The 275-nt window shown below is 42.3% G+C and overlaps 1 non-coding gene across 1 annotated transcript; it reads right to left on the bottom strand.

Annotated features, from left to right (window-relative positions):
* Positions 1–7: 7 nt before the first annotated feature.
* TRNAD-GUC lies at positions 8–78 on the bottom strand. The gene has a single exon. It is a non-coding gene; the product is annotated as a tRNA-Asp (tRNA).
* Between the last annotated feature and the right edge of the window lie 197 nt (positions 79–275).

The following is a 275-nucleotide window of genomic DNA, read 5'->3' on the forward strand; positions in this document are numbered from 1 at the left end:
AAAATCGCGCCGTTGCCGGGGATCGAACCCGGGTCACCTGCATGACAAGCAGGAATACTCACCATATACTACAACGACTCATAAAAGATAAGTTGTTTGTTAACGCTCTAGATTTTACCAATCGTCTTTAGAAAGAGTGATCCGTCGTTAACGCTCTAGATTTTATCAGTCGAAGATTCGGAACAAGCAATCCAGTTTCAAATCCGGTGAAAATTGTCAAAAGANACAGGTCTTTCGAGTGACAAGCCGGAATACTCACTACTGTATTGCATCAA

Source organism: Cucurbita pepo, unplaced genomic scaffold (genome assembly GCF_002806865.2).
Source record: "Cucurbita pepo subsp. pepo cultivar mu-cu-16 unplaced genomic scaffold, ASM280686v2 Cp4.1_scaffold017792, whole genome shotgun sequence".
NCBI classification, from domain to species: domain Eukaryota; kingdom Viridiplantae; phylum Streptophyta; class Magnoliopsida; order Cucurbitales; family Cucurbitaceae; genus Cucurbita; species Cucurbita pepo.